At 41.5% G+C, this 18,907-nt stretch overlaps 1 protein-coding gene across 1 annotated transcript in view; it reads left to right on the forward strand.

The window, feature by feature from the left end:
* The first annotated feature begins 503 nt into the window (after positions 1 to 503).
* Positions 504 to 18,907, forward strand: part of prickle1b (prickle homolog 1b) — a 31,390-nt gene continuing 12,986 nt past the window's right edge. Inside the window, exon 1 of the mRNA XM_059325610.1 lies at positions 504 to 676. The gene's annotated coding sequence lies outside the window, so the exon portion shown is untranslated. The remainder of the gene's footprint in view (positions 677 to 18,907) is intronic.

An 18,907-nucleotide genomic window follows, 5' to 3' on the forward strand; every position in this document is an offset into this window, starting at 1 on the left:
TTATTTATTGTTTTGAGACTTATGGACACAGTCCAACCCAATAAAGTCTTTCTTGTTAAACTCTTGTGTATAATTAAAGAAGAAGAGCTGAACCCAGAGGACATGTTATTAGATAATTGCTGCTGTATTCCTATGAGCATGTGTTCGGTCTCTGGTTGTCACTGATGAGTTTACAATGACCTTATCAAGCTTTTGTGTCATTTTTAACACATGGATTCTAATGGGAACCTATTTAATGGCTCACATGGACTTGAATGTGCTTCCAAAACATATTCATAAAGTCATGTATACAGGACGCTGTGTGCCTGTAAGTGAGAGGGAGGTATGTGTGTGTGTGTGTGTGTGTGTGTGTGTGTGTGTGTGTGGAGGAGGAGGAGGAGGAGGGAGCTTCACGTTTGAGCCAATAGGCGCTCAGCAGCGTTAATGTCATTTCTGGACGCTTTAACTTGGTGCCAGAGCTGCGCAGCGCTCAGCCCATAGTGAGCGTCCTTCTCTCTCCCTCTCTTTCCATGATCATGCACTGAAAGACCACATCCCCTGAGCTGATCCAGGACTCGGAACGGCACTGAGTTGTGTTGTTGTTGCTTGCAGCCAGCCCGGATGCCTCCAGAGTCGTGATTTTATTCTGATAAACGGAATATTCAAACCCAACCCGGACCAAGTTGTTGCTTCTGAGGTGAGTAAGAAGTTTCTTGCTCATTTTATCGGAAACTTAAAAAAAAAAAGTATATGTTGCAACCCTGCTGCATAGTTGTGTGGAGGAGTTTTATGCGCATAAAAATGTCCCGTTTGGAGATGTTTGGAAATCACCAACGAGATGAAGGGATGGAAATGATTTATCTCTCCATTACTTCATGGCCAGACGCAGCAAAGCGAGAAAAAAAGAGTTAGTTGAAGATCTGTGACACATTTTCCCTGAAGGAGAGAAAAAAGTGAAACTGTGAGTCTGCGGCTGAGTCGGGGGGAGGACTGCAGCCTTGGAAAGTGTGTGTGCGTAAAGACGCAATTAATAGAGGGTTGCATTTTGGTTTCCAGATGTGTGGACTCAGCTGTTGCTTGTCACTCAGGTGGTCTCTTCTCTGGTCTGTCTACTCTTGTTCCTGTCTTTAAGAGCACACTCTGAGTCTTTTTCATGCAGCTCTTGAGAATCACATCAGTGTTGACAGACCACAGCCCAAATCCACAGAAACATTACAAAGTGGAGCCACATCACTGCAGCCACATAAAACAATTGGCCAAGGAAGGCTTTTTCTCATATCCAGTCATACTTCAGACTTGAATCTACTTTTAAAACAGGTGTAAAACTTTAGAGTTAGTCTTTTTAAGCATAAAGAAATTGCTTCAAGATTTTCTCCATATGATTCCAGTAATCTATCTTGTACTTTTGTCTCAAATAGAAAAAAATGGATTCAAACAGCATTAATAAATGTTCAAACACTGAATATATGGGCCTATGTTGGACTTTGTTTTAAGTCCTGTGTGATCTGTTTTGAAGCCAGTGGTGGCACCTAGTGGTGGGACAGATTTGTAAAGATGCTGCAGTGAGAGCATGCTGTTGGATCCCCTAAATCTAAATCTTAAAACTTGAAAAAAGGTTATTTAGTGAAATTACTTCTATCTGATCTGTACCTTGAAGTTAACACATTTGTATTTGGGATATTATGAAACAGACTATCCCTTGCCTGTTTCCATGCAGGCTTGGTTTGCTGTAATTGAATGACGCACCGCTGTGTGGTTAGCTGATCCAGGATGAGAGCAGCCGAGGATCAGGTGACTGAGGTGTGTTCCCCCTCTGTGGGAGGCCAGTCAGACACACTATGCTACACTATGCTGGGGGTACACACACTGCAATGCTAAGCCTTTGTTAATGAGTATGTAACTGTGTGTGTGTGTGTGTGTGTGTGTGTGTGTGTGTGTCCTTGTCTGTGTGTGGTACTGGGTGCACAGGATCTGCCTGTCTGTTACTTTGTATGCTTGTGTGCATGCATGCATGCATGTGTGTGTGTGTGTGTGTGTGTGTGTGTGTGCGTGTGTGTGTGTGTGTGTGTGAATGAGAAGAGAGAGAGAGAGAGAGAGAGAGAGAGAGAGAGAGAGAGACCCAGAGTGTTTGGACCCAGAAGTTAAGCTGCTGTTAATTGGTCAGCCATTTGAAGCACATGGAGAGTGGAGTCAGTGGCTACTGCCTGTTATAGGACATAACATTGATTCTGGACGATTAATTGATGCTGAAGGAGGGTCTTTTATCTCTCGATATTTTAAATAATTAATGCTACAATTCACAGTAACATGTTAGCAGCAGTAGAATTAGTACAGTTTAACATTTTCAATATGTTAAACTAACTGTTAATCTTAATATGTCTGTAAACTGAATGTTTAGCTAGAGCCAGCAGCTCTGGGCTAGTTTAGATACTTAAATAGTGGAACCAGAGAAACAGTTCGCCTGGCTCTGTTCAACGCTTACAACACTTTTACTCTTTTGTCTCTCGATATTTCATATAAATAATGTTACTTTCACAGTAAAATCCATGCAGTAGAATTAGTTTAACGTTTCAGTTCAGAATGTTTAACTGTTAGTCTTAGCATGTCTGTTAGCTAGATGTTTAGCTAGAGGGGAAACAGCTCGCCTGGCTCTGTTAGAAGCTCACATAACGCCTTCAAATGGAACTTGTGAGTCTGTGGTTTCGACAATGGAAGTTTGTACACAATATGCACGACGTTCAAGCGGTTAAGTCGGGGTGAGGTTGAATAGAGCCAGGTTAGCTAAACTAAGCTCTCTGTTCGCTTCATATTTAGCATACCGGCATTGTAGCAGGTGGTATCAATCTTAACTAACACTTGTCAAGAATGCAAGTAACACAATAATTTGTGTCCTTCCTTTGTGTACACCATGGTGAAGTTTCTTTCCTGAGAGTAGAGGCTAAAACGTTACTGATATACTGCTTAAGCAGCTGGGCGTAGCAGCTGGCCAGCTATGCCAATGAGGGTAAAGGTTAGGTTACAAGACAGTGTTCTGGTTCGTTTTACATCTCATTTATAAGGTGAGACATGTCTTTGTGTATTATATGAATTATAAAGTAAATTATTGCTGTGTTTGGTCTCATATTTATTCACTACAATGTCATGTTGTAGCAGAGTTCAAATAACTCTGTGTTGCCGGTTACGTTAGGTAACTACGTTAGGTGGTTACATTCTAGCATCAACCACAAATGAAAGCCAGGGTGAAAGGGTTGATTTGTTTAAACATGTCAGAGTGAGAAGAGGAGGGAAATGTTCTGTCTGAGGAGGATGTGATTCAGAGGGCAGGATGTGAAGCCTTTCTTGAGGAGATGACCTTTGAGGTTTCACATAAGAATGAGAATGACTGGACACAAACCGTCATTCAGTTATGAGTAGACACATCACCAACGCATCCCTTACTCTTTTTGTTGTTGTTGCATTGCTTTTTTAAGACCTCTGCTGACAATTTGTTTATGCACAATTTTTTAAATTGACAAACTCATTTTTCAGAGCAGTGTCTTCATCCTACGGTTCTTCATTTACTCATGTGCAACCCAGATTCTCATTCTCCAGTGGGCTTTCAGTGCCAGAGAGGAAATCCAGCCTGGAGATTGTTTTGATATTGTTGGACACTCTCCTGGAAAACCTTTTTGCTCAGCGACCAAGGGTGTTCTGGATTTAGAGCCATTGGCTTCTCGGCTGAAACACCTCATCTGATCACCGGAGTGAAGCTGTTTGCAGAGCTCAAGATGTGCTTTGTTTCTTTTTTTTTGGTTTGAATCTGAAGAGATTTAATCTGAAAGGAGATTGTCGCCATTCAAAACAACATGAGGATAAATTCTGCGTTTTTTTAATGGATAGTAGGGCTGGTCATTATGTCCAAAATCCTTTATGCCAATATTGGTTCATGTATTCATGCTGATATAGCATATTGTTTTTTTGGGGGGTTATTCAATAGATAAATAGTCCAAAAGAAATAACCACATGGTAAAGCAATTTCTGTATGTATATTATATTCTCAACATGTACTAGATAGATAACCTTGGTTCGCTCCAGCTTTGCTCCAATGTGCAAGGAACATAAAGCGCCATATAGATAATACCGAAACACCGTTCAGTCACTGGTTTCTCAACCTATATATATATATATATATATATATATATATATATCATCATCATCATCATCATATTGCCCAGCCCTAATGGATAGTACTGTATGTAGTTTATGTAGTTTAAATCCTTGATAACCTTTAAGTAATGCTTTTCGGTCCCTCTCGGTAATGAAGAGAAAGCGTTTCACAGCAGTTTACCACATTTACAGTGCATAATATTCTAAGATGTACAAATAGTGTATAGATTTTGGATGGTTTGCTGCTGGCTGGATCTGGTTCAGGGGGTTGTGCAGCATTCACAGATCTCTTGTGTCCCAGTGTTTGAGTTGGAGCACAGATTGGCATTAGATTAAATAAATGGAACCAATAAGAAATATAAACATGAATGTGAAGTGTGTGTGTGTGTGTGTGTGTTTGCAGATGTGTGTGTGTGTGTGTGTGTGTGGGTAAAAAAAAAAGACCTCCATCTATTAGTAAGTCAACACTGTTCTGTCTGTGCGCCTCTGTCAGCCTAATACCTCAGACCAACGTGTGTACACACAGGCAAGTTTGTGCTGTCATACTGGAATTAATCGAGTGTGGGGTTGTGTAAATCATTCCAAACCTCAGAAAACACACACACACACACACACACACACACACACACACACACACACACGCACACGTGCTTGCCAAGCACCTATCCCCTGTAGTTGTGTGCAATGAGCCAAATATTGAAGGACCAATCACTGAACAGGAGAAGCAGAACAGTGAACAATGAAAAAAACAGATATTTATTGCAAGAATTTCACATGGGAACCTCCCAGTTATACCAGTTATCAGCAGCACCATTATCTGTGGTGCAGTGGGAGATTGTATACAAATGGTGCTGGGAAAAACCTTGACGAAGCAAAAAAGCCAAACATTCCCTGATCCCAGCTGGGTTTTTATGCAGTTTTTTTTTCTTTTTCTCATTTTATAGACTAAACAATCAAGAGATTTTTAATCTCAATGAGGCATTTCCTGGTTGGATTCGTTTTGGATTCAGTTTGTTAGGTTGTTAATGTTTGAATGAAATATCGCACTATAAATGGTGAAAGAGAAGCTAATACTGTGCATGTATATTGGCCTACAATAGCTATAAACCATGCTGTGCTGAAGGAAGTTAAGGGTGCGGTGTGTAAATGTGTGTGTGTGGGGGTGGGACGGCAGTTCTTGATGTACGAACACTAATCGTGATCCTCGTACTCATTGAGTGGTTACAGACCAAACCCTGCAGGCCGCATTGGCTCCACAAGCCTGGTATTATGGTCAGCTTGTGGGGAGGAAAAGTAATCCAGGGCTTAGAAGAATATCAGACACTGAGTAATGGACTCTTAGAGGGAGTTGCACTGTGTTAAAACTTGCAGCGGAGCTGAAATAAAGTTGCCCGCAGCACTTGCTAAACGATGCAACACTGAGGTGTTGTTGAGAGTTCCTGACTCGTGCCTGCGAGTGAGAGTCGATTTGGCACCACCTTAATTACCCATACACACAGCTCTATTTGATGATGATTAAAGCCACTCACACACACAGATACACACACCTGCCCAGACACTGCCAGTCGCCAGTCGCAGTGGTTATGGAGACATTAAAGGTGATGATTATTAGATGATAATAATTAAAAGGCTTTAAAGCTCAAGTAAAGGAAAACAGTATAGAAAGAAGCACAGGCTCATATAGGGAAACGAGATCGCTGTGCAACAACCACGTAATTATTCCTCGTCAAATGACCACCCTGAGGCACAACACAAATGATAGCTTCCAGTTTTGTTTTTGATTGGGAAAAAACATAAAAGGTCTCCATAACAGATTCTAGTTTGCTGTTGTGATGTGAAAACCTCCTAATTCCAATTTTGATGATCATGTTTCACGGTTTGATGTTTCCAGCTCAGATGAAGGGCCGGCCTTTTCTAAATCCAGCGGATAATGTCAGAAATGCGTCGCCGCAGAACCAAAAACAAGCCCTGCTGTTGTTAGTGAGAAGCTGGCATTTTGGAGATAAATGGTTTACAGTGATGTTGGGAGTCTCGTGAGCGATCAAAATATGGTTTTGTTCCATATAAATGGTTGAACTTGCAACTGTTTGCATCATGCAAAGAATATATTTTGTCCTTAAATGTGTCACATACTCTTTTTGGCATTAAAATAAAGTATATTATGGATAACACATGCATGAAGCCAACATTGAGCCACTGTTGACTAAACATCGCTGTAAAAACAATAAAATTATTATTGTTCATATATATTCAAAGGGTATATACATGGATTCCGGGATCAAAGTTTGGGCTTGTGCATCAGGAAAGCATGACTTAGCTCCTGCTTCCCTCTTTAAATTGGTCTCATGTGTTTGACATTGTGTTCCTGAGGCAAAGACGAGCTCCTGAGCTGAATGTCTCAACTCAGGTCTAATCAGGGACAGTCTGCACTTCACCTCTGTTCCAAAGGATGTCCTCGTGAATCTGACTTTTTTTCCACGGCCTAATCATTGTCAGTCTGCTTTAATAAACAGAAGCAGATGAGGTAAAGGAGTTTTTTAAGGTTGGGGACAAATGCACATTTACAGGAGGACATCGGAATCAAGTTAACATTCATTTAAGCGTTTGCCTGTTGGGTGGTCGCCTGTCTCTCCAGAAGTCTCTAAGGACACGTCGTATCTGTCACTTTATCTCCATGTTGCCTCACACTATCCCAGAGGAATACCAGCCTTTTAATTCACCCAAAGGGGAAATGGCTCCATCCAATCTGATGCCACTCAGCGGCAGGAAATGGCCTGTTGTGATAAATACTGTGTAAGTGAGGGTGGGGAAAATTACAGCATTCTCACCAAATTTGCCAAAAGCTACGCATTTTCTTTTGCTTCAGCCCTCATGAGTCATGCTTTCTGTACGAAATGTCATTAGATGTTATAAATAATATTATTTCTTGAACAATTGATCAAATGACGTGCAACGTGTAGAGTTCCACCAAATACTTAAAAGCTTAATTCAGGTGAAAATAATCAATCTTTGTTCTGAACCTAAAGAGGATTATAGTTCCTCTCAACTCTAGGGAGCATTTTAGAATCTTTCAGCTAATTGTTTTGGTTTTCCAGTGCGGACGTTATTATTTTAACTCTCAATTATCTCTTAGTCTGCAGACAGCTGTTTTCAGCAATGAAAAGTCATAAAAACCCTGTAGGCACCAAACTAGCAAGACATAATAGTGGAGCATTAAGCTGACAGTAGTTGGTGGTGACCAAAAACCGAGCTAAAAAAAGAGTGAAGTTTTAACCTTCGTTGCTTGTTGTCCAAAAACACAACTCCAAATGAATGATAATGTTGCTCTGTATCTACTGGATGTGTATAAATATATGTTAACATGTTTCACATATCAACTTTATAGGTGATAATAGGTCAGTTTTGTATTCACTGCTTCAATCGGCTGGCTAAAAAATGTTGTTTCAGATTTAAATTAAATTTGTCAATGCATAAAGCGTGCCAGGTATTTCCAGATGGTGTGTATCCCTAACAGGGAAGGCTGCACTTCTTTATAAGAGCTACACTCTTCTTATGTAACCGCTCCTTCTATTAAGGAGTCGCCAACTGCCTTTGTGCTTTGTGGCAAGTAATCAAACAGCCGTGTATCTTTCAGCAAGGACAATTTCACCTTCAAGAGAGGGAGAATTTAGCAGATTTTCACCCGTAGTGGTTAGCTGATAAAAGCTCGGGGCTTTCCAAGTGCTCGTCGCAAAACCAACACAAACAGTGATTTGAAAGTGGTCTGTTTCAGCGTTATGGGATGCATCCATTCCTTTTTTTCCTGTCTGAGAAAGGGCTCTTAAATTGCCACTTGCATTAATGAGGTAGCAAATAAATGTCTTTTGTGTTTACACTAATGACCCCAAAAAACCAGACAGTAAACTGGGCGCTAAGGCGTTCATTATCTCCAACCAGCCATCCGTGAAATCCTACATGTGCGGTCTTGTTTATGTGTGTGCAGATGTATGTATCCATGCCCGTGTGCTTGTTTCCATATGCTGTTATTTATTCAATGCTTTACACATATCTTTAAGAGTGTGTGAACGAGCGTGTGTGCATGTTCCCTCCAGAGCAAGCTCTCAAGAATCCCCCTCAGGCCCGTTCAGACATCTGGTTGCGGATGGACAGCTTATATCTTCAAGTAATATGTCCAGTTAAGCCCCTGGGAGCCGCCGCTGTGCACATCATTACAGCCCTCCTCCGGCTTTGCTTGGAACCTCGCTGAAACCCTATCGTTTGGTTTAGAGGGGTACAAATATGCTGTATATCCTTTTATACTACTTCCTCCCCGGTCCGTCTCCCATCTGTTGCAGATTAGTCTTCAGTGTGTGTTTAGAGAGCTGAGCCCGTCGCCGAGCGGGACAGATAGTAAACCCAGAAGGTTTTAGTCAGAACTGTCAGGTAGGTCTGAATTAACAGAGAGGCCAACTGAGGATATGGCTGGCTGAGAGGGAAGACAAGGGGGGAGGTTGAGGAGAGGGAGACAGCGAGAGGGTAAGACAGGCTCCAAAATTACACAGCGAGCCCACCAAACGGTTTGTCTGTTTACCCATGAACCTCAGGCCCGCTACTCGAGGGTCAGTGTGGAATGCCAACAGCGGCTGCTTGGCCAAATTCAACCACAGTCCCTGGGAGAAGAAGGGGGGAGGCAAACACCCCGCAAAACGGCCAGTCACGCCACTTTCCCTGTGATACTGAGTTTATTTAAGCACAGAGCTCAAAGCGGCTTTCATATAACACATAGCCTCGATATCTGGCGCCCTCGTGGCATCCAAACCCGCCACCAAAATGTTACCGTGCTGAGCTAAGCTGGTATCACTCAGCTGTTTTGTTATCTGTCTCTTTTCTATCGCTGGCTCAGTAACCCATAAAGAGCTAAACAAAAAAGCGCCTTGGGAATCCGCTACTGGAACTAAAGGCTATATGGTTTCACACACACACACACCCTTCTCCGACACTATGCAGCCTTGAGAACTGTGCCAGCCCATGTAGGCCAAAACTGCAGCCAGAGTGTGACAAAGTGCCTGGGGCTGCGAACTTGGTCGAACCTGCCGTTTCCCAGCTCTCGTTATGTTTCCAATGCTGGAAATGATGGGAAAGTGAGGGTGCTGGTTGTGTAATACACAGCCGGTTTGTGTGTATGTGTGTACGTGTGTGTGTTTGTCTGTTCCGCTTGACTGATGCGCCATCCCTTCAGGGTCCTGTCATTAAGCCTCTGTGTACACAACCCCAATCCCTGGCCTACATCTATCTCTTATGCAAAATTCATGCGGGATTCACACACACACACACACACACACACACACACACACACACACACACAAACACAAACAGCTTTCCCATACAAATGTGATGCAACGCTGCTGCTTTTCTTGCGTGATATATCATCAGATGTAGCTGTTTTTACATTTGCTTTTCTCTCTTTGTTTTTCATAAACGGTGCTTCCGTCTGGTTTGAGTGGCACAGCTCATTAAAGGCCCCGACTTCTCTGTTTCTTTTGGCTGAAACATTTGACACACTGTAAATCACTCAGATGGGTATTGATAGTGGGACTGCATGTAACAGCAATAATAACGCTGCACCATTCTTGGTTCAGTCAAAGTATCGTGGAGGCCAGAAAAAATAAAAAACAAGTTTATTTCCGATAAGTGCAGCTGGAGTGTTTCGTTTTTATATTCCTGTTTACAAGAACAAGGGAAACTGGTTTCTTATCTTTGATTGTAGTCATACATATGTGGTGTAATAACCGTTTGTTTGCAAGTTTTTCTTTAAAGAGCAGCTGGAATATTTCACTGTTTATCTTTTACTTTGTTTCTCACAGTTTGTTGGCATTAAAGCAGTGCTCCAATCACGAACCTTTGCTTTTCTTACATTTCAAGCAAAGCAAAGCTGCAGTGATACGTACGTTTTTCCTGTCAACAAGAACAAGACAATCTGGTTCTTGACCTTTTTCATTTCCGTCATCAGACCATCACTCAGCCGTTCCAGTTTGAATTATCTTTCTCTTCTCTGCTTTATATTTGAGGCAATGTGATCACAGCAGCCAGCCGGGGATTTTATTAAGATGCTTCAAACACACACGGGCACGGTGACCTCTGGGTTTTGTTAAAGAAGGAATGCATCACTTAACAATATCAAATTAGAGTTGGTTGGGTTGCACGGGATATGACTCAAGTCTTCTTTCAGACACACTGTAGGGTAGACAGGAGTGGTTGTCACATGGGTTGGCTGTCTTATTCACTAGGTGTCGCTCCCAAGAGGGCAATGTTAAAATGACAGTACTGAAGTTTTCATCACTGGGGTCACCTCACTTTGAGGTTAGGGGACTTTTAGTGTCTTTCATGTCAAAATGTAAATATGCAGCTCTTGTTATTTGGACACAGATTGAGGATAAATGGGGACAACCAAACCCACAGTTTGTGACTGCCAACTTCACATTGGGGATGGTTGTCACAAGTGAACAAGATGTACTTGACAGTCTGGAGAATAAGGTCATCCATTCCTAGCTAAGACTTTACGCTTCCATTAAAAAGTAAATGGAACCTATTACTGATACAGTTTTTAAGGTGTAAGCCTGTTCTCCAGTACTGTAATGACTGTAAATTCCTATTGTGTACTAATAGGTTTTACAGTTTTGTGATGGTGTTTCTCACTGGAGTGGTAAAAGCGTGTGAGAGGCCTCTCCTATTTAATGCAAATTCTAGGTATTCTAAAGAGCTGCTTCTGTTGAACATATCTGCCAATTTTAACAACATTCTTCACTGAAAGCAAAATACAGGAAGCTCACCTGTGTTACATAATCTGACTTTTTTTTTTTTAAGAAAGAAGAATTTATTAGATTTGGCACATATATTGAATGCAAGCACGTCTTAAATCATAATATATATTTTGTAAAAAACTAACTTTTCTAAGACCTAAGTTTTTCAAATATATTTCATCGTCTATTATTAGTTGTTTTCCACAGTGGATACATGACCCAGTTGCCTAATGAAACACTTTGTATCTCTGAGGACACTTTGGCTTGGCAAGACATTGTAGCCTTCAGGGACCATCAAGGACTGACTGCAGTCAGAGTCAGGTAAAGACTTGCATTAAGCTGTTTAAGTGAGGTAGATGCTGCCAAATCATAAAAACAAACGATAATAATAAGGAATTTACCTCTAGACATGAACGGGAGGAGCCTTTATATTGTTTTTGACAACCCTATTTAGCCCTGAAATGGCATAATTCCTCAACATACTCTAATCAGCCTGTGAGTAGCGAACGGCTTACAGAAAATCCACTCCAACGTCAGAATAATTGGCTACATATGCAGGGATATAGGCAGAACCAAAAGCACAATAAAGATTGACAGATACACATGTAAGGCTGAACAGTAGCTGCATTGAAGCAGCGATTATTTTCATTTTGTCTAGATTTTTCCAAAATGAGATACATACTGTTTTGGAAGAGTATGAATAGGACATTTAATAGCATATGTTGGATGCACACTGGTGACTGAAGTCTGCATGAGTTTCCAACCCTGAAGCAGATTGATCTTGTGAGAGATCACTAACACTGGTCCATGTGCAAAGGTTTTATGTCTAGTCATGAGGTTTTCTTATAAAGAAGGGTAAGATAGAAGCTGAACTTGTGTTTTATATGGTAGAATCTACAGCTAAATCACATGATATTGAGCAAAACAGAGATGGTGTTTTGGTCAAGTTTCTCAAATTTACAGTATATAACATACTATACCAAGAAGAAAAACAAGACTGATACCCCTTTTCCACTTAATTAGCTCTGTTCTTATATATATTTGTTTTTATTCAAGAAACAGATATCAATGATATCACTGTATGCTCTTTTTTTCCACACCAATTATTTCTTATCTGCCTTCTCTATCCACTTTTTCTAACCTGTAAAATATGACACGCCAACTGATGTTGTCATAGTTCACACTTCAGCTCATGGAAAAATGAGGGAACTAACTTTTTTGGTTCTGAACCAATTTGTCAAAATTCAACCTAATTTCAAATTAGGTGCGTGAACCAGAACACAACCCATTCCAGGCTGATGGGGGTAAGAGTCTATACTGTGAGGTTGTTATGCTAACGTCAGCATGCTAACACACTCACAATGACAACATGCAGATGTTAAGAACGCATAATGTTAATCATGTTACCCTCGCAGTGCTTTACCATGCTAACATTTGCTAATTAACACATAATCCAGCTGAGGCTCACATGGCGTCATTAGTTTCATCTAAGTATTGATGCTCGTTCTAGATGGAATATTAAAAGCTCACTAAGATCAGTACTTTGCATTAGTGGTGAAAGTAATGTCTGTGCCAAATTTATGACATTTCACACAACATATCATGCTGGCAACAGGGAAAGAGTCACCAAAGTCCTTAAGATTTATCCTCTGGGCCTCATAAATGTCTGTACAAAATTTCATTGCAATCCATCCGGTAGTTGTTGAGATATTCACACTGTCATCCCTTAAGGGATAAATAATGGACTGCCCACTCTGCATGTCACTTGTAAAAGGTTTAAGTAAAAGAATCTTGACAGAAGCTTCCCAAACCAATCCCAACTCAGCTCCCATCACAGGTACTTGACAATTTCCTGCATTTAACAGCACTTTTATTGCTGCTCCTATTGTCCCAGAGGTGTGCAGGTAACACCCTGCAGTGGTTAACAAATCCCAGCAGAGGGTTTTATGGCTAGAAGCTTAAATCACACTCGGCCCGGGAGTGTCAGGAAATATTAACACTGAACTGGCGAGACCGCTGAGCACTTCCACGGACCTGATATGCACCAGCGAGTCGAGCTGGTGGGCCTTGTTAGCGAGGGCTAAAGATTCGTTTCCCGGTGTGAAAGGCTGCTGAGAGGCGTCTGTCGGCATGAATGGGGCTGAATGGGGCATCATAATGGATGTGAATTGAGACGTGGATCGGAGGGCTTTTTGTGAAGCAGATATGTGTGTGAGCTGGTTTGTCAGCCATTGTGCATTCGGCCTTTGTAAGTGGGACATCGCTGATTAAAATCAGAAATAGAGTCGGGATACAGATGTCTTTCTTGGGAAAGATTTGTCTTGCTGGTGTTGGTGTAAATATATGAACTAGAAATAAGTCTGATGATACAGAACCAGGCAGATGACTAAAGGAGCATATGCAATCAGACCGAACGGTCTTTCAAACAAACAAGTTTCACTTTCAGATTTTTAAATGCCCTCATTGTTATTCTTTTGTCTGGGCTTGTCAGCTTTGGTTCAGCAGTTCAGCAGTGGTAATGTTGTGTTAGGAACTTTTTCAAGAATTTTCTTGCAACTAACACAACAAAGGTGTGCACCATTATCCAATTCATACAGTTCCTTGGATAAAGCAAGAGGTGCAACCTGACAGAGTTCACGTAACAGGGAATCCAGATCTATTAAACTGAGCGATACGTAAATGGAGTCTGGTGCCATAGTGACGGTGAACGTGACGCACCAGGCCATTGAGAAAGGCTATAAACGTTTTTGCCTTTAGACTTAATGGGACGACTTTTCGTGCGAACTCGTTAATGTCAAGCACACACTAGCCTTTTCAAGGTGGTACAACAGGGAACATGACTGGTTTTTCATCACAAATTACATTTAATTGTAGATAATTTAGATCTTCACCATGACCTCCACACCCTTACATTTATCAGAATTATATGGCGTAGCCCTGAAAGTTCCTATTGAACATGATAATTGTACCGAAAACTTTTGTAAGCCTTTGTCTCTTTTAATCCGCCATTTCCCCATTTGCACAATCTTGTATATGACATCATGTATTGGTACTTTACGCTACTTTAACATTAGGAATGGTCTCTGTTGAGTTTTATGACAACCTGTCCTGCAACAAGTTGAGACATGCCACTGTCCTTGTTGATTTCTGTTTTGAACAACCAGAGGGATGTCACCTCTGATATTTGCATTCTAAGGCATCAGTTAAACCCCTTCGTGCCTCCTGGGGATGAAAGTAGGGGTAGTAGAGTCCAGGTGTGAATGACTGTTATAAATGCAGAAAAGAGCACGCCTGCTTAGCACAATAAAGGTTAAGAAAAGGCCACATTACCAGTCGAGTTGTGGTCCAAGAGATAGGTGAAATGTGCAGCCAGAAGGAGTGAGTAAGCATGCCGGGTGTGTGTGTTTAAGAGTGTGGAGTCCAGACTTGGTCTTGGATTTCAAGTGTAGAAAAAGCCTCTAGATCTTGTCTGAACCCTGGGCCGAAGCTTTTGCCAAGGAAAGAAAACTCAGAAAGTCTTTTGAGGGACTTGATCAAAAGGTTTCTGCCCAAATTACTCCTGACTTCACTGGGCTTAAGGTTAGGCGGGTATTTTTGTCCGATAATGGCCTTTTAAATATAACTGGATATCAGCCAGAGGTTCCGTAGTGAAATCAGATTCACTTAATGCCAGTTAGTCTGCCAGTCTGAGGCTCTTTGTGGGTGGATCTATTGTCATAAATAGCTGCTTGTGAAATGCGAAACTGCAAGTCATGTGATATGATTTTATTCCACGCAGAACATTTTCCAACAAGTCACATTTAAAGCAGTTGAGACTTTGAAACTGTATTTGTGCACATTCACTGTGTCTGCAACCTACGTTTGTATTAGTAAGCGCTGGGGTCAAAGGTCACTGCATAAACCCTCCATTTGTTAGTTCCTGCTCATCAGCCCAAGACATGTGAATGAGGGCAGAGCATCATCCATTCAGCACTTGTCCACTGGCTTTACACAGAGCTGATATGTGATTTCTTTGCCTTATAATGACTAGAAGCCATTAAAAAACCTTCAGTATATGCTGCGATGGGAGGGACAGAAGGCAGAGATCTGCAGTTAAGCCTCTGAACCCCAACCCGTTTCTGGGCCTCATTATTCACTGCTATATATATGTAAAGTCCTGCATGCAGTCTAATGTGAAGTTTAACACAAATAGTGGAGTGGAATCTGCCCTCAAGCATTACCAATATTGAAAAATGGGGGCTCCACTATACATATTTAACAACCTCTCTTGTCCTCTCCCCTCTGCTCTGTGTAAACAGTCTGCAGTTCTGTCCAAGTTTGACCAAATTTTTGTCTCGTGACTGTTGGTGTCATCTGATTCAATCATGGTTTCGTAGTTGAGTTCCTAGTCCACACGCTTTGACTTTTGGCAAACCACATGATTTGTTCAAGGACTTTTGAAAATCTGATGATAATTTATGTTCTTAAGAAAGAAAATGTGACTTTCCAACCTCCCAGTGGGTTGTTTGGTTTAAGTTGTCTTCCTACAAATGTAAAAGCCAATGAATCCAAAATAAAGAATAACGTCAAAGACCTTTTTCCATTATGTTCCTTGGCTGTAAAAGCTAAACAAACTGACACCTCCAACATCAACAATTTTAAAGAACTTGAGATACTTTCTGCACCTTCTCTTCTCTTCCGAGAGGAAGCGGAGGAGACAGCAAGGTCAACTGTCCTCTTGTCTTTTCTAAAGGACCTCTGGTCTTTGGCCACAAGCCCAGGCCCAGTCTGAGGGGCTGATATCTGCCTATTGTGTGGGATAAAGCCACTCATCCTCTGACCTGTCCTCTATTCACGCTGGAGCATTCCTCACCCACTCATTGTCTCTTTTCTACATCTGAATTAAGTACTTGTCTGACACCAAGATAGAGTTTTTTCCTCTCTACACATCTGCCTGAAATTTGATTTTAAGAGCTTTTTGCAACGCATATCCAGATAAATATCTCAGGAAACTCGATGCACATCTTTCAGCGGGTTAAACACAAAGTGACTTTCGCAGAGCGGCGCCAAGACCCCTGGAAAACTTGAGAGCTTTTCTGAAAGGTTTACCCTCCGGCTGGACTGCCAAGCTTCTCTCACTTCATTTCAAATATGCGTTGGCATGCCAGGAAAGACGGCCGTGTTGGCGAAGCACATAGACAATCCCATCTCTGTGCACACAGAGGATCTACCTCGCTCTTCTAAGCTGGTTAGCTAACAGAGCCATTTCTCATTTGTAACAGGTATTTTGGCATGTGACAAACAGCTCTGTTGCCCTCTTTGCAAGTCACTTTGTAGGGTTGTCAGGGGAGAGGACGTCTTTGTCTGCTGGACAATTGAGTAAACTCATTTGTCATTTTGAGCTCTTTAAATGAAGCCGTTGCTGCTTTTCAGCCTTTCACAATGACAAATGATGCAGAGCTTGTCCGAAAAACAACAAACTTCCAGGCATATCATGTGAATCTTTGTATTTTGTCATCTGTCTTTTATGCAGATTCTTTTTCTGCACTGGCTTATATTTGATAATGCAGGTTTTTCACATGGTGGATGCGTCATTATGGAGGGAAACTCTTCACTTCTACTTCTGCCGGATTGTCGGGAGTTTCCTGACGTGAAGTGCTCTTTGACAATAACGTCATTGTGATTGGCTGAAGTGAGAGATGAGGACAGGGGACCCCTCTCCTCTCACTCATTCAGATCTCCAAAATAGGAAGGGGGTGGTGCTACCAGTGACGGGCTGAGCAGACAGATCCCCTGCGTGAGAATTTCCTGAGATGGATGAGGTTGACTTGGGAGGAAACACGGTCAATATTTAACCAGGAAAACCTCAAGAACACATGCTGGGTTTTAATTTTGGAACGAAAAGTCATCAGCTGCAGTTTGTCACAGTGCTAATATGTTGGCAAACTACTATAATCAATACATGAAGCAGCTATATGGAGCTTTATAGCATCTTTCAGCTCATTTTTAAAACTAATTTTTGGCCCACAGCTATTTATTTGGTTAACTCTCACTGTTATTTTTGGGCCACAGGTTCAGTGAAAAGCTCACCACGTGCCATGGATGGATTAATGAATGGGTCTACTGGGTTCAGGCCCAGGGGCCCAAAGTGTCAGGGGCCTCACTGGACTTTACCTGCATAATGTCACTCACGTCACGTATATGTACCAACCACAAAGAGACTCAAAATGACCACAAAGAGACCAAAACTGTCAGGGGAATTGAGGTTTTTGGACACAATTGCGGACCGAGGGCCCCAACAGGACAACCACAAAAACCGCAAGCGATAAAAGGGGAAGACAGCATCAAAACACACGTTGGTAACACTTACAACTGTTGTTACGTTGATGCAGATTTTGTAGATTTGGAGGAGAAAAGCTTGATTGAAAACATCAAATTCGATGAAACTATCAGAAATGTACATACACGTTTTTACACTGGCTTAAGGTGGTTTTTGTCTTTTCAAAAAATAGTTAATGTACTAAGCAGGAGATGGAAGCAATTTTTCCGAATAAATTTTGCTGTTTCCACCCTGCCGGCCAAAACATCTCTCCATTTCCTTGTGAGTTAACAAAGTTATTTTTCAGTATCTCTTCTTCTTCTACTGTTTTCTTTCTTGCACAATCTCTATTTCTTCTACGGTTTACTGACGGATCAGCCTACAGCAGTAAAACAGGTGATGGAAATGTCCGTAATTCACATTTTCATTAATGCAACATTTCAAATTTTACTTCAATGCGATGCGATTCAACTTTAATTGAAACACGGCTTTTGAGTAGTTAACACAAATATGTAATATCTTCTTAAAAGACAGATTATTTTCCTCAGCTTTGTGCTATTAGCATTAATTATCAAACTTTAATTAAGCTCAGATTTGTGCCCACATGATCAATTTAGATGTTGAGTTAATGAAGCAGGAGCTCGCATTAACCGCCAGATGATCTAATCAGCAGCTCAGTGGAAATTAATGTGACATTTTTCAAGCAAATGACATGAGATGAATGAAACTTTATGACCCCAGGAAGCATTTTAATGACACAGAGAGGGAGTGTGCAGTCACTGAGGAAAGTAAAGCGCTGTAATATTTGTAATTGTGATGCGAATAATTACAAATATTTCCAAATAAAATTGCACTTGGAGGACTTATCTTTTACACTTTTATGCCAGCTATGTTTTTTTAGTCTGTATAAATAAATAAAAATCTAAAATGTAGTTTTAATACAAAAAATGTACTCTTGAGTATGAGCAAATAAAAAAAAATAACCATTTAGGGGTTCCGGGGGCATATTTTAATGACATTTTGTAAAGGACAATAAAGGTTCTTGTATGTTTTATTTAAGGCATCTTATTTTGACAGTCTTCTTGTAAATTCTGGCTGACTGGTGACAACACTCAACTTTAACCACTACATCAAGAAGTAGGAACGTTGCCAATATCATGATATGCATTTTTTTAACCATAAAAAAACTATACCGATGTTATCATGAACGATACGATATGGCACACCCCTACTGGACGTGTCATCTGGCTCTCAGCAATCCTGCAGCCGATGGGGGGGATGCTGGGTGGAGGGCTTGATGTCACTCTGGTGGAGGAAGGGGTGGGGTGTTGACTCTGAAGTGTGTGTGATTGAAGTGCAGTGGCAGGCGATTTGCTCTGGACGGGAGGAATGAGGGAGGGGCCGACAAGGCTTGGCTGCCCCACAGCACACATCCACTGACTCCCACACACCGGCAGGGATCAGAGACGCTCCAGAGAGAGACGTCACCTCTCTGCCCTCCTCCCCTGCTCTTTGGACCTCCAAATTCTGCATCGTGAGTGAAAGTTGCATCTTTTTCAGACTTGGCCTTCACAGCTGATGTTGACTTTCAAACAAAAAAAAAAAAGCCTGAGCCGTTGGAGGGAAATACTTCCTGGCTGAGTGGGATCTGGATTTGATTAGAGCGTGGATCCGCTGAGCTTGACGCTGAAGACATGTAGCCAGA

Source organism: Centropristis striata, chromosome 22 (genome assembly GCF_030273125.1).
Source record: "Centropristis striata isolate RG_2023a ecotype Rhode Island chromosome 22, C.striata_1.0, whole genome shotgun sequence".
Lineage (NCBI taxonomy): Eukaryota > Metazoa > Chordata > Actinopteri > Perciformes > Serranidae > Centropristis > Centropristis striata.